At 46.4% G+C, this 13813-nt stretch overlaps 1 protein-coding gene across 2 annotated transcripts in view; it reads left to right on the top strand.

The window, feature by feature from the left end:
• Positions 1-13813, top strand: part of LOC8040654 (hemicentin-2) — a 381503-nt gene that overhangs the window by 295324 nt on the left and 72366 nt on the right. The gene's annotated exons all lie outside the window — the stretch shown is intronic.

Below are 13813 nucleotides of genomic sequence, written 5' to 3'. Positions count from 1 at the left end.
TAAATATACAAAAGGGCGCATTAAATGTTACTATTTCAAAGGTTGCGTTTTAACCTGTCGTAAGGAATTGCGAGCGCTTGCCTCTCTGATTTTTCAGAATGTCATTGGTCGACAAGACACCCAGGCCGGTGAAGACGTATATATCGAAAGAAGCGTCAGTATACTCACCGTGAAGAAAGAAATACTGGGCTGCTTTTTATAAAGACCGTTTTACGTTCTCGTGAAGCAACGGAACTTGCAAAGAACCACGCATAGCATTTGCAAACAGCAGCGAACAAGTGATGCCATAGCAAGTTGCGTATGCCCAATTAAACCGGTTTAATTGGGGACCTAACAAACATTACGAAAACAAATGTCTTGTTGGAGACAGTGGGTACTTTTAGCAAACCGCTACCGCGTACCGCACTACCGAAGCCTTTGAAGCATGCTTTTAAGCGCGCGCCCCGCACTCACGGTATCACCCAGAAGCGCGCGCTTAAAATCATGCTTCAAAGGCTTCGGTAGTGCGGTACGCGGTAACGGCTTGCTAAGTGTTCCTATTCGCAACTTTCACGACTTAATAGGAGTCGCACTGGTGCCTATCAAAAGGGCTGTCGTCTCGATAATCGTCGTAGAACAGCAGTGCGGGGCTGATGGGTTTGCGACGAGTAAGTTAACTCCAGTTTGGCTATATATGTGCAGTGTTAGAACCTTTATTTTTTTCACGTAAGAAAGGTGTAGGAAAGCACCTTTTTTTTTCTGAGGCCCATCCTCCAGAAACTGGGAAGCGCGATTCTCACACCGCGTTGCTACCATCGCTGGAAGTTGCGATGGTAGAGTACACATTTCGGCGGTAACCGCTGTGGGATCGATGGCCGAGTGTGTTTTCGTATACCGCAGCTCGAACACGTATAGCGAAAGCTCGCGCTGCAGGGCCCAGGGATTGTGTGTTCAATCAAACCAACACGCCTGTTTTTAGCTGCAAGTCGGAACGCTCAAGGGTCGTTATAGATGCTATTAATCCCTTTCGTACAAATTATGAGCGACAAGTTAATCCCCGATGACCAATAGCGACGTCTGCGATGCTTAAAAGAATGTCCGAGGGAATTCTACTTCCACTCTCCAAATGCTTGCGTTAGGCTCTCACTCCTGTGCCTTTATTAACACTGCGCAGAACATGGGAAATGGAGTATAGTTAATTCACGCGTACCGACGAGTCTTTTCGCACTTCATCTGCGCATCATTTCTCTCAACCAATTGGTGGCCCACCCGAAAGCGCCCGCACTCTCAGAAAAAAAAAGGGTATACAGTCTTACACCCTTTATCCCGTATAATACACTTCCAAAACTTCATTTCGACGTAAGCGGACTGTGCTGAGAAGCCTTCGAGAAAGTAGTGCAATTGGCAACTTTAATTGTTTTTTTTTTTTCCGTCTTGTTTAGATTTTTTTTTTTTTTAAGGAGACAGTATACAGTAGTTTACAGCAGTCAACGACCGACTGTCTCATAGCGATTCATGACTTATATAGACCGCCTCTAGCACAAAGCAAGCCCGACTTTAGGCCTGCCGGTCCATAGAAGCACCGCCAAAAACGCTTTTTTGACAAAGGCCTCGGAAGGAACCATTCTCACAGTTTGTGCATATGGCGCGTGCTTTGCTCACTTTTGAAAGCAACGAACAGGCGCGTGCTGGGCAGTGGAGATCACACGCTGGGCTGTCGATTTGTGAACGTTAGAATGGCAACATTCCAATATTTACAAGTCCTCAGCCCAGCGTGCGATCTCCTCAGCCCGGTGTACGCGCATTTTCATCGCTTCGGAAAGCGAGCAAATCACGCGCCATATACGCACGAACACTGAAAATGGAACCGGCCAGGCCCTCCTTTTTTGGAAAGGTCCATAGCTATTGACAGGTCTACCGCACGAAATGCACGAAACAAGTTGGGATTGTCACTCTGAATGCAAGTCATTTTCACTGAAGACGCTGGTCATCTGGAAAAGGCCCGGAAAACGTTTCTAGTCGCCCTCCATTTTGGAAGAGCCGACAGGGGAGGACACTTGGGAGTCCATCCAGAACGCCCGTAGGCTGGAGTATTGCCCACGAGAGGGGAAGACGGGGAGGGGAAGTTGACTGGCGCTCTAGAGTGGCCTCTTCATTGTCGAAGCCGGGTCCGATACCGCGCCGGCGCTCGGCCGAGTTCTCCGAGCTGCATCGCGAGCGATTTGCGCTCAATCCCGTGCGACGTCGCAGCAACGCGCCCGTGTAATTGGCTCGCCTAGTCCGATCGGAGTCCCAAGCGCGGCGCTCCCTCGCCGCCCTTCGGTGCCGCTGCATTCGAGATCATCCCGGCCCCCTTCCCCATTTGTCCCGGCAGCGGAGACGCGAAGAGCGGCGAAGGATCTTTTATCTGGCCTCCCGCGCTCCCTGTTTGTTTTACCCCCTCTCTTCTTTCTACTCGCGAGACAACGGGGGTATATGTATCACGTCGTCCCCGGGAGTTTCCTCGAACAAACGTCGTCCCCTCTCCATCGGCGCTCTCATATCGAATGCGAAACGTAATTCGATTTTGCCTCGCCCTGACGAAGAATCGAGTTGGAAAAGCATCTGCAGTTCTCGGGGCCTTTGTCGCGCTGGCTCGGGCGGGTGTGCGCTCGGCGAAGACCCCCCGCCGTCTTCTCCTCCGCCCGTCGATCGATGGCGACTCGGCCGCCGAGGTGGGACCCATATCGACGCTCGTCGGGGCCCGCCGAGGTACCCACTCGCAAACATCGGGGATGGCCGCCGCCGCCGTCTCTTCCGGGCCTCGAATTAAGAAGGAGCGGGCTCACAAAGCGAGAAAAATAACCGACTTCTCCGAGTCGTCGCTTCGTTTTCCGAGGCGAGTGCAGTGCATACAGCGTTCGGCGGCTCCAGATGAGCTTGCGGAGGGAATTTGTTGTTCGGCGCGTACGCTATATAGGTTCGGGACTGTACCGTGTCCGAGGTGTTGCGTCAAGCAGGCTTTTTTTCTTTTCTTTTTTTTTCGAACGTAACCAAATCTCGTTTTTGTTATTTTCATTACGCGTTCTTAATTGGTTTTGTTTTTTTCAGTTGACCGAGATCAACGCCTCGACAAACTATTTGAGCGGTCACTTAGTAACTTCTAAAGTAGGGACGAATAGGAAGGAACGCCCTGAAAAGTTACTCTTGAAGCTTTCAAAGTAAAATTACGTTTTGCTTTTAATTTTTGCTAGGCAGTTTATTTCGACAACTACAATTACGGAAGCAAAAATATATTTTAGAATATATATTTTGGTTATGTTTCTTTTTCGATGAAACAATACTTTAATTTTCAGAAATACTGACAATATATTCCTGGAAATTTCTAAAAGCTTATTCATCCACTACACTAACGTCTAGAACTCGATGCTTGGCCGTACATATGTCTCGTAAAAACGGTTCTCTGCATAACTAATAAAATTAAAATTTTGAAATTAGTAGAGAGCTTATTTTTTTTTACTTCCATGGACTCATAGAGTATAAAAAAAGCCTTTCTGAGATTGTTTATATAATTTGGATGACTGGTCACTGAGAAAACTGTAGAAATATTACTGTATAAAACTGTATAAAACTGTAAGACATACAAACTGAGGCTACAGCTCAGGAAAACAGTGCTCAAAATACGCCTTCAGTGCTCGATTGTTGAATCGGTATCGAAAAAAATAATAAACTCCGGACAAATAAAAAATAAAACTGTTCTGCTACCCAAACCAGCAAGAATTTTTTTTTTTTTTTTATGAGATTCATTATTGTTTTGTAATCTAATCAAGAAAATTTCAAAGAATTGTAATCGAAACCTTTATAAACCATCGAAAATGTTGTAGTTTTATTCTGATATTATCCGCGCGTCAGGAACGTGCAGTGTGCAAGCGGAAATGTTTCGGCTATTTTTCTCCTTACATCACATAAAACTAACGCGGGATAACAAGTTTAAAATTAGCCCGCGGACATAAAGAATCGGACGCAGCCTCGTCACGTAACCGACGGGAAGGGGGTCAGGAGTCCAATGACAACAAGTCAGTGTGTATAAAACACCTTGCGTAACTGAAAGACGCAAGGGACCAAAAAACAAAAAAAAAACGACGAATGAGTTTAACTGAAAACTACAACAATTGTGTCACGCAGGTCACGTGAACTTCAACAGCAGTCATTCACTGTTCATCTCTGCTGACGCGGCCGTGTTTTCACTTGAGGCAGAAACAGCTGCCCCCAACCCTCGTAACGTTATTAGGATCAACGAAAACTTTGTTTTTTATTTCCTTCCAACGCTTGGTAAAAGGATAATCCTCTTTTTTAAACTGATTTTCTTTTTTTGCTATTTGGCAGCTTGAGTGAGTCGTTTTGACGCGAGTGGTCTGTTTCCGAACAGTTCGGTCGACGGCAGTGAGCACGCTCTCGGCATCGTAGGTCAACGCGACAGCGAGCCGCGGAGAGCGTTAGGTTGTCAACGGCAAAACCTCATTCACCAACCTCGCAGTGGCGTAGCCAGGAATGTATATATATATATATATATTTTTTTTTTTGGGGGGGGGGGGGGGGGGGGGGGGGAGGGGGGGGGGAGGGGGGCTGAGAAGGCTGGGATGTCCACGACTTCAGGTCCGGAGGGGGGAGGGGTGGGGGGGGGGGGGGGGGGGGTCAAATTGCATGTGTGCATTATAGGATGCTTAGATGGGCCAGTTGGTACATCGTGGGAAAATAAGCGCCAAAAAAACACGGACAAAGAGTAGATTGACAACGACACAGGGCGCACTCTCAACTGAATTTATTAGGAAAAAAACACAAACTTATATACCAATGGGAGCACCCTATCAGACACCACACGTCACGTTAGTCTCCGCCCAGACCACGTTTCAAATATTCAAACTCATTCGTAGACAGAGCCAATGATGTATCGCTAATGCATTTTTTACCCCCTCTCCTAATCTCAAATGCCTCGTGAAGCTCGCGTGACACTTTGTTTCTGTACCTCGCCAATATTTTAGTGCTGTCAAATGATGGGTCGCAAGTGCATCTTTTGCAATGTACAGCCAAATGCCCTGACGGTGTAGTTCTAGTTGAAGCGGCGTGCTCGCGGACCCGATCATTAATACACCTTCCAGTCTGCCCTACATAGCTTAAACCACACGTCATTGGTATTTCATAAACGACGGCGGTTGCGCAATCAGTGTACTTATTCCTGTGCTTGGCGATACATCATTGGCTCTGTCTACGAATGAGTTTGAATATTTGAAACGTGGTCTGGGCGGAGACTAACGTGACGTGTGGTGTCTGATAGTGTGCTCCCATTGGTATATAAGTTTGTGTTTTTTTCCTAATAAATTCAGTTGAGAGTGCGCCCTGTGTCGTTGTCAATCTACTCTTTGTCCGTGTTTTTTTGGCGCTTATTTTCCCACGATGTACCAACTGGCCCATCTAAGCATTTTATTGCAGTTCATTTCTCTTACAACGGGCTCTGTTCAATGTTCCCCTTCCACCCATCATTCGGTCCACACCCTTATTAACCTCATCGCTACGTCATGCTGCCGAGCCAGGCAGTATTCGTATGCCATTCGTCGAGGCACCTGCCCGAGCGAAATAACGTCCCTCTTCAATGGAACCCAGCCGTCAACTGGTCACGTCAAAAGAATGTGCAGAATTCTCCGTTCCGAGACGTGGAAACAAGTGGAACGCTACAGGGACTGCCTGAGGATCCGGTGTCACGCAGGCGGAGTTGGAGAGGCTTCAGCGGAGAGCGCATACAGAACGCACCTTCGGACCGCCGCCCAATACACGGAGTTCTTCTGGGAACAAGCAAGACCGCTGCTGGTAAAGAGGAAACGTACGGAGCGCCCAGCTGCCCCGTCAGGAGGGCAAGCAGAAGTCACCTTGTTAGGTGATGCGAGGCTTCCACCGGACATCAAGTCAGCTCTAGACCACGGACCGAAGTTTTGCCATGAGCCAGGGCTACGCCCTGTGGAAAAGCTATCACTGGTGAGATGGATAGGTGAAAAGGCCAAACCCGAAGACAAAGATCGATGCGTGGCGGACGGCGTAGACGTACTACAGCGCACTTCTGGAATCTCCCCAAGGGGCTTCAAGTTCGGCCACATCATCGACCACTTCCTGAGTCACGATTTGAAGCTGCTTGCAGCTGACAAGGAGGGAGGCTTTGTGGTTGCCCCCCTTGCCCTGTATAGTACCAGGACGAGACAGGCCATCGACAGGAACTTCATGCTGGTGAATCCTGGTGCCCTAACGAAAGTGAGGGACCGCGCGCTGGACTTGTGCCGTTCCTTGGAGCTGCCCACGGTTCTGAAAAATGTGAAAGCCAGCAAGAAATTGATTTTGGACATATTTTTCACCGCTAAGACTCATAAACCTGAGTGCCCTTTCAGGGCGATAGTGACAGAGAGAGGCACGTGGCAGTCGCAGATAGGGGACTATTTGCGCAATCATTTGTCTGGGTTAAAACTGGACGACCCGTTTGCCGCAAGGAACTCTGAGTGCGTCATTGAATTTTTGAGCAACGCTCACCATGGCATGCGCAGTGGCTTTTCCGTAGATGTCCAGGATTTGTTTTATTCCATCCCTTATGAGCCCCTCTTCCTTGCGGTAAGAGACTGCATCGACCTGAGTGGGGTTGCGGCTTTTCAGAGCTCTTGTGGTGTCAATGTTGAGGCTTTCCTTGAGCTCCTGTCTTTTTATTTAAAGAACACGTTTGTGACGTTTGAGGGAGGTGTTTATTTACAAAAGAAGGGAATTTGCATCGGTGCCAGTGTCGCGCCGGTTTTGTGCAATATCTTTTTAAGTAAGTGCGGAAAGGCGATAGCGGATAGCTCTGATATGAGTGATGGCAAATACAAGATATTTAGGTATGTGGATGATTTTCTCATCCTGGGACGCAATCCCGATCTCTCTAGCTGTGAAGTTTCAGAGACGCTAAAGGTGTTCAAGTCTTGCTGCCGCGGATTGTCATTTACGCACGAGACTCCTAAAGACGGAATTATACAATTTCTTGACCTCAAGCTAAGTTTTCTAGGTGAGCACATTTGTTGGGAGTACTCCCCTAGATCTAAGAAGGGGGTCCTTCCCTTCAATTCCTGCCACTCCAAGCTAGTGAAGAGAGGCATCGCGAGCTCGTGCATGGAGGCGTCTCTCAGAAAGTCTTGCCTGCATAGCGCCCACGATAGCTTTGTCAGACAAGTAGATCGTCTGCGAAAAGGGGGTTTCCCAATGAGCTCATTGGTCGAAGTGGCTGGGAGCTTGATAAAGAAGTTCAAGGGGACGCAGAAACCACCGCGCGAAAAGAGCAACGTACGGCCTGTGGTGATACCATATATGCACGGTGTCTCCCATAACCTTAAGAAGGTGGCTGGGCGCTATGATGTCCCGGTCGTATTTTCAGCGCCCAACAAAATGTCGCGATTATGCAGGAGAATTAATGATCCACAACCGATAACTGACCCGTGCCATACCAAGCACAGGAATAAGTACACTGATTGCGCAACCGCCGTCGTTTATGAAATACCAATGACGTGTGGTTTAAGCTATGTAGGGCAGACTGGAAGGTGTATTAATGATCGGGTCCGCGAGCACGCCGCTTCAACTAGAACTACACCGTCAGGGCATTTGGCTGTACATTGCAAAAGATGCACTTGCGACCCATCATTTGACAGCACTAAAATATTGGCGAGGTACAGAAACAAAGTGTCACGCGAGCTTCACGAGGCATTTGAGATTAGGAGAGGGGGTAAAAAATGCATTAGCGATACATCATTGGCTCTGTCTACGAATGAGTTTGAATATTTGAAACGTGGTCTGGGCGGAGACTAACGTGACGTGTGGTGTCTGATAGTGTGCTCCCATTGGTATATAAGTTTGTGTTTTTTTCCTAATAAATTCAGTTGAGAGTGCGCCCTGTGTCGTTGTCAATCTACTCTTTGTCCGTGTTTTTTTGGCGCTTATTTTCCCACGTGCATTATAGGGTCGGCCGGATTCCGGAAGGGGGTGGGGCCGAACCCCCATAAGCACCCCCCCCCCCCACCCCTCCCCTGGCTACGCCACTGAACCCTCTTATACCCCATACCTCATTTGAGAGGTGGAATCAAATTGTTTCGAAGATTTCCCGCGTTGAAAGCGATCATTAACGCAGTAAGAAACGAGTGCAAGTTACTTTTCATGAAATGTGCTCACTATCCGTGTCGTCTGCGAGAATACCACACATGACGTGAATTCAACTTTACCAGGGTGGAGGACACACCACCTACCTCTGCGGTCTTTCAAACGCTTAATCTACTCTATCTCGCTTCCGGGTTCTTCAAAGACCGGCTAGTACTTCTTGGTCTTGGTCGTCGTTTTTACATCAGCGACACGCTGTGAAATGGGGGTGGTGTATAGCTCATAACCGCCGACTTTCCACGCTGAAAAGCGTTCATTTTATCTACGAGATGGCGCTCTAGGTTAAACGTTATCATCATCGCCGCCTAAACGGTTGTGCTGACTTTACGATTTACTAAGAAGCGTCAACGTGGATGTACCGTTTCACTGAACGGTTCAGCTGGACTGTTCACGATTTCGGAGCTGTTTGCCTCCATAACGACTCAATATATCTGCGTTTTGAGCCCCGTTTTATTTACAAAATTGATTGACCCTTTCAAGATAACGGCGGGGGTCTTTCTATGTCGATTGTTTAGATTTTCCAGATTTTGTTCAGAAATGCATGTTCAAAGTGTGGGACGAGTGCAAGCTGTCTGACACCAAACCAATCCTCCCTCTCTCTCTCTCCCCCCCCCCCCCCCCCCCCCCCCCGCGAAAAAAAAAAAAAAAGAATCGTGTTCGACGTTTGGAGCGGACACTTCACTTGACTGTTGCGGCCTTCGATTCGTGGTGTGCGATGGCGGTCCAAAATTAATATTATGAGATATTACACTCAATGTTTAAAAACAAAAGAGCGTGACAATTTGAAATCGCCTCCCGGTTTTCTAAAATTCGAACCTTTTTGCAATGCTCTCGTTCCCCTTCTCCAGGGATTATTTTCGTCTTTTTGCAATGCTGGTTCACGTGCTTATTTTTTTTTTTTAATCACGCCAGAAGCCACATAGATTATATAAATGTTCGAGGAACGAAAGTTATTAAGAGAAAGAGTCAAGGCGCGAAAGCAATTTCACAGTCGCCTAACACTTCTCCCAACTTGCTCGTTCGTTGTGTTGTACAGATAATATAATATACAGAGAAAAAAAGCTTTCACGTGAAACTTGAAGCGATCCTTTTCAACGTTACAGACGTTTGGGAGAATATCTGGTCACTTTTAAGAGTTTCTTTTTTTTTTTTTTTTTTTACCCTTAGAAACGTCGCTTTCATTACGACATGCCAAGAACATCTTCAAAATTCTCATCGTCGCGATAAGGCGCGGCCATTGTTAGCAAATGCTTGAGCAAATCTCTTGATCTGCGCACCGCTTTTTAGCTTACGCAATCTAAGATCGCAGAAGGCGTTGCCTATTTCAAGTCAATAAATCTCCAAATCGCAGCTTACCTTAAATCCGTTGCGTAAAGTGAAAATTGATTAGACTTTTCCCAAATCGACTGCTTGTCAGAGAAGTAAGCTCAAAAGTATTAGGAAGAACGTCATACACATTCTTGGTGTTGTTCTTGTTGTTGTTAAATTTGTTTTTGTTTTTCTTTTTCCACGAGCGACCTTCTAATGTTTGCATAACGATCGTAAATCTGTCTTTAAAACTGTCAGAAAATTGGTATATAACGATGCCGATGTTATATAAATCAAGGCCGAAATATTTTGAAGTCATGCAGCGGGAAGCTTTAGTTCTTATTCTTCGAAGACATTTCTGTTTCTTGCTTTCACTTTTTTTTTTTTAATTAGCTCGCGCATATTTTCAATTATAAGATGTGCAACTCTGTTGACGACGCCAGGTCTTCCTCCAAGAGCAGCACGGCGAATCTTTTGTCCACCAAAGCGCCAGAAAATAGGGAATTGTGTCATAAAAATTGTGGTTATTGCGACCCAATAGTTTTACGGATGTCCAGGTGCTTTTTGATACCTTAAAATATGGTTTTGAACGCGCTTTAGTAACGCATTCCCGCTGAACTGTTCCCTGTTCATAACCATAAAATGTTTTTCCCTTGCATATGATGCTCCCACGCTCGTATTCTGCGGAAATCATCGCACGGCAATCTGTAGCGTCCCTATGAAAAGCGCGGCTTCTTTAGCTCGGCGAGGCAAAGTAGGAAGCGCAAATTAGTAAGCAACCATGCGAAGCAAAGCATAACATTACCTAAACTTTAAGAAGAATACCAATTTCATCGGTTTGCTTTGATCTATAACCGTCTGGCTCGCTTGCTTGGGATCAAATGCTTGCCATACCTATCCGCACTTTAACCACATGAACTATTCCTTCGTTTCATATTCGTCCGCTTTCGCGCGGAAAAGTTCCGCCACGACAGTGAAAAGAGACGAAGAGTCCAAACATTCCCGCTGAAACACCTGATTCGGCTAATGAGGTTATCGCATTACTTTCTTCGAACGAGGTCCTACCTAATGAGCAAACGTACAAACTTGGAAGGACGTCGGAGACACGTGTGACGGTGTTCAAGAAGAAGAGCAAAAACCTTCATCCTTCCTTGAGAGATTCGCCTCAACCAACGGCGAAAGGAAAATCGCGCCGGCCATGGCGCAACAGCAGCAGCGCATTGAAAGGGAATAGGGAATATTCGGGTAAGGAGCCAGAACGAAACTGGATCAATTAGTCGTAATGGCGGGATCTTCTCAGTCATCGAGAATTAAGTCTAATGGCTCAGATAATGTTTTTGTTTGTTTGCTTTTTGTCTTTTTCCAACGAAGAACATTCGGAGTGCTTGTTTCGGCGAAGACGGATGGATCCGAGTGGCTGGCCGTCTCTTGGCCGAGGCCTCGGGGCCTCCTAACGAGCGAGAAGCACCTAGGTCGAAGCTGAACACTGAACGAGCCGAAGAAGCAAACAGGTCAAGCTTACCGTGTGTATCACGTGTTGGTCCATGGGCAATTTAATTAACCCATCCGTGCCTTCGACAAACAAGGCGCTTCGTTTTTTCCGACTAGGCTCGTTCTGCTCTTATTACGAATGTCTGTGCCTTCGTGTTTCCGCGCACAACGTTGGAAGCGGTGTTTGCGCAGACATTTCGCCGACATGAGTGTGCATGGTTGCCGCGGCAACGCGCATTTGCAGCGGTGTAAGTGCGACGTGTGGATTTACTGCCACCGTCGTCCTGCGAGTCTATGTGTTTCGTTTCCAGATGTAATGAGTAGTGCCAAAAGTTATAAACTACGTAGGTATAAGTGACTCTAAATGAGGAACTAAGTATTTTAAGTGTACCTAAGTACCTCCCTAGGTACATTTACTGCCGGGTAACTGTAGTCGTATCTCAAGTACAATTATTAGTGAAAAAGCTGTGAGTGCGCAGGCGAGCTGGTGGATGTTGATCATAATGTAGAAAACCCGAGACTGTGGTAAAAGCAAGGAAACGGAGTCGAAGAAGAAAGACAGGGGTTTTCCCCTGTCTTTCTTCTTCGACTCCGTTTCCTTGCTTTTACCACAGTCTCGGGTTTTCTACATTACAATTATTAGATCGGCAGAAGGATACTGAAGATCAGACATTTCCTAATATAAACCTCTCCTCCCATTATGATAGAGAAAGAAGATCAAAATGGTGTCGGTCTTACTTATCTTGGACAAGGGTGTTTGTATGCATGTTGCGATAAGGTGAACGGACCTAGCAGAGGGGCTGAGGACTGACATCAAAGAGGACGATCTACAAAAAAAAAAAAAAATAAAAAAAAAATGATACTCTCGGATTGTATTGTATCAGGTGCCATCTGTAGGACTGACAAACAGGTTTCCAGAAGCTAAACGTTTTGCGATCGAATTAAAAAGGTTCGTATTATTTATACGCGTTTATGTTACTTAAACGAGTTGAATAAGGAACGTATCACAGGGCTTCCTGCCATTTTGTTTTCTAAATAAGATGCTGCTAGGACATCGGCCGCATAATATTGTTTTATTTTTTTAACCCATAATATTTATAGATGCGTGGGGTTAAGAAAGTACCTATTTAGTAAATGTATTTGTATCTAAGCACATTTCAAAAGAAATAGCTAGTCGTACCTTGGAAATGCGTTCGCTCTAAGTACTTTTGTTCTAGCTAAAATACTTGTAACAGTAAGAAAGCACACAGTAAGAAAGCACAAAACAAACAGAGGGACAAAAACAGACATGTACATGTCTGTTTTTGTCCCTCTGTTTGTTTTGTGCTTTCTTACTGTTACATCTGTCCCAACACGCTCGTCAGTCTTCGTCCTAAAATACTTCTTTTTTTTTTTCTTGCTTTGGGGGGGGGGGGGGGGGGGGGTTCCTGCGTACTTACCCATTTCCATCCGCTCTTCGCTAGTACTTCATTTGGCGTTTCTTAACATGATAAAAACGTTAAGTAGCTTAACATGGTGACCCCGGGCAAAGTCTACCTTCTACTGGGATGCCTACTCAGCCGCGATGCTCACAATTGTTTTATTACGTTTGGGCTAGTTCGAAGGCGCGCCGATTGTAATATGCAGCCCCTCGGTGGAGGAGACGACGTAAAGCAGTAGTGCACAGCGCCCTACGCTCCCATCCTCAACAAATGGCGCACAATATTTTTAGAAGTCTACCAAACTCTTGCAAAGCGGCATTAATTAACATCACCAAATGTCCAGCTTGTTTGGTCGCGTGACTATTACTGTTTCCCATTTCCACACATCACCGCTTTTCACGTCTGAAACACGGACACGCCTCGGTATCGATCGATTGCCTGCACGGGTACGTGCATCTACCTGAGAAAAACAGCACTGGATGAACTTTAGGGCGGGAGACAGAACTTTAGACCCGGAAGCGACATCCGTCTCTTAACAAAATGTGGGCTATAACCTCCCGAGATTTATCCTCGCTTGATTCTCAAGTACCCCAGCCAGCTTTTACTGCACTTTTGAATTGTGCGTACATCTAAAAGACATGTATTACGTTTTCTAGTTGTTGCAGTGAGCGTGCACTGGGTAGAACATTGTGAATGACAATTCACAATGTTCTATTTAGTGCTACACTGTAAATTGCCCATTGTGAATCGCAATTCACAATGTTCTACCCTGTGCTACATTGTGAATTGCACATTGTGAATGGCAATTCACAATGTTTCACCCGAGAGGAAACGGCAATTCTGATAGTACGTGTGAGAGCTTTGTTGTCTGGGATGGTACGTTAAAATGCACCCCAAGCATCTCCACTGCTTCACTGAGTGCCGAGCAGGTGGCTTAAAAAAGCCACCTGCTCAGAGAAACAGACAGTGTGCAGATATTATTTCTTCCTTGTCTGATGGTCACATTGGTCATACGAAAACATTCGACATAGACACTTAAGACTGCTTACGTGTAAGAATGGGAAAGCATTCCTACAGCCAGCGCATTCCTACAAGCAGCGCGCCATGTCTTCCTTTTTCACGCGGCGCACCGGCGGTGGTGACATCACGCTCCCCCACTGCGCAGGCGCGGTGAACCTCGCCGGCTTCACAACGGCTTCCGTGACGAAGCATCTGCGTGGCTCTGCTTTTCTTTGTGTTTTCTTTCAGAGGCACGTCCGCTTTGCAGTCAATGGGAACTTATGTGCCGTTTCGCTCAGCTGGGCATTTAAAAAAATCTCAGACTCATTTTGGCATTTTACTGATAGTTCCTGCGCATGCACTATAGGCTGCGAGTAGAATGAGGGACGTTCTTGAGCTTAATCTGGTTTTATTAGTAG

This window comes from Ixodes scapularis, unplaced genomic scaffold, assembly GCF_016920785.2.
Source record: "Ixodes scapularis isolate PalLabHiFi unplaced genomic scaffold, ASM1692078v2 PGA_scaffold9__187_contigs__length_104089568, whole genome shotgun sequence".
Taxonomy (NCBI): Eukaryota; Metazoa; Arthropoda; class Arachnida; order Ixodida; family Ixodidae; genus Ixodes; species Ixodes scapularis.
Note: the sequence above shows the minus strand (reverse complement) of the source record. Positions and strands in the feature narration are given on the sequence as shown.